This window comes from Penaeus japonicus, unplaced genomic scaffold, assembly GCF_977035675.1.
Source record: "Penaeus japonicus unplaced genomic scaffold, GWHDUDI00000001_assembly GWHDUDI00000035, whole genome shotgun sequence".
NCBI lineage: Eukaryota > Metazoa > Arthropoda > Malacostraca > Decapoda > Penaeidae > Penaeus > Penaeus japonicus.
Genome location: NW_028234437.1, coordinates 22705936 through 22708435, shown reverse-complemented (window position 1 = coordinate 22708435; position 2500 = coordinate 22705936).

Here is a 2500-nt window from a genome sequence, read left to right as displayed (position 1 = left end):
TTTCAGGTCGTTATTTGAGAATGAAAAATACTAGAATAAAATAATAATAAAGATAGATACATGGATGAAAATGTAATCAATATTCTGGAGAGAATTTTTTTTTTTTTAATTATTATTATTATTATTATTATTATTTTTTAGACATAAATACGTCTCTGGAGTATTTTAGAATAGATATCCTGTAAACCGGGCTTCCAGAGCGATAGAAATAAAAGGTGAATTTACTGAGAGCAAAACTGTGATCATAAAATTGTTGATAGAATGCATGGTCTTGCATTTAAGCCTGGCCGTGTGTGTTGTATACTGGCGATAACCTTTGAAAGAGAAAAGACGAGAAAATAGGACCATGGAAGTTTTTTTTTTCTTTGCTGATGTTTTTATTTTTGTGTGTTGGCTTCTTTTCCTCGTCTTTTTAATGGTTGTTGTGTTTATCCTATGATATTGTATTGATTTCAATAAATGTTTATGAAAAGGAGAAAAAACATTTACGATTCTGAAGTTTCACAGTCAAACACACACAAACACACACACATACACATACACAAACACACACACTCACACACTCACACATCCGCCTGTATTCAAAATATGATGCCGATAAAAAAAAAAAAAAAAAAAAAAAAAAAAAAAAAAGACTTTCAGGATACTCCTGAGATACTCCTACGCCAACCTCTTCCGAATTCTTTCCTGCTATATGAGTTTGGCGTACATTGAGGCGCCAGCGATCCTAGAATTGTGCCTTCCTTATTCATGAAAAAGATTTCTCTCCGGCTCTGTCTCTATCTGTCTTTTTGTTTGTCTCTCTGTGTTTTTTTTTTTTTTCTTTCTTTCTCTCTCTCGCTGTCTTTTTCTCTCTTTTTCTCTGCCTCTCTCTTCTCTCTTTCTGTTTCTCTCTCTGTTTCTCTCTCTCTATATATATATATCTCGGTCTCCCTCCCTCCCTCTCTCTCTCACTCTCTCTCTCTCTCTCTCTCTCTCTCTCTCTCTCTCTCTCTCTCTCTCTCTCTCCCTCCCTCTCTCTGTCACTCACTCTCACTCTCTCTCTTCTTTTTTGCATGTGGTAAGCCAGAGTACTAAAAGTGAGCAATGCTATGTATATATGGCTCTTGTAACTAGTCCAGTCCAGTCGTAATAACAATGCGGACCATGCTGTATTAAATCTACGGCATAACGCTGCACGTTATGAAATACAATACAATACATCTATATCGCCTCTACAGTATAACACACAAAGAAAGTTAGGTACTATATACATTGCAAAAGTAAAGACTATGGATAATTCTAATTAACCTCTATCTTGAGGCCCCAGTCCAATGAACTAATGCAATACCAGAACAATATCCATCAGCACTGTATACTCTATGCGTATCCTGGGACACTCTATGGAGCTAAAACGGGATGATTGACTTTTTATGATACTGCGGCAAACCTTGTACTATGTGTGTGTGTGTTTGTGAGGGAGAGAGAGAGAGAGATCTGATATGTACATATATATATATATATATATATATATATATATATATATATATATATATATATATGTGTGTGTGTGTGTGTGTGTGTGTGTGTGTGTGTGTGTGTGTAGGTATGTGTGTATATATATATATATATATATATATATATATATATATATATATATATATATATATATATATGAACAGTAATATTCACAATATATATGAAATGAAAACACTGCCACAATATGAAAGGGAAAACTCGCTACGTTTCGAAATTTTAATGAAAGTTCCTCAACAGGCGTAAGCAAACCAAAAATGAATGAATAATTGAATGATTCATTTTTTGGTTTGTTTGCGCCTGATGAAGAACTTTAATTTTATTTTAATACACACACACCACACACACACACACATACACACACACACACACACACACACACACACACACACACACACACACACACACACACATATATATATATATATATATATATATTATCTATATATAATATACATATATATATATATATATATATATACATATATATATATATACATACATATATACATTTATATATATATATATATATATATATATATATATACATATATATACATATATATGTATATATATATATATATATATATATATATATATATATATATAAATATATATAAATATATATTATATATGATCAGAGAATGAGAAAGAGAGAGAGGAAAGCAGATATGCACGCGATAAACTAGAATCAGATCTAACACAGCGGAACGGTAAGACATTGACCCAACGACTTGTGTTCAAATCGCCTCACCTGTACAGTAAGACATCACGGTTGATCTCGCGCTTACCTGTGGGAGATATAAAATGTAGTCAGATTGATACAGTATATTCAGGTCAAAAAGATTAAAGTTAGAAAATACATGGCAAAGTATATTTAATTTATACTTAATCATTAACTACCTATTGATCTTTGATTTCCCTTTCTCTCTCTCTCTCTCTCTTTCTATCTCTATCTTTCTATTATCTCTCTCTTTCTTATACA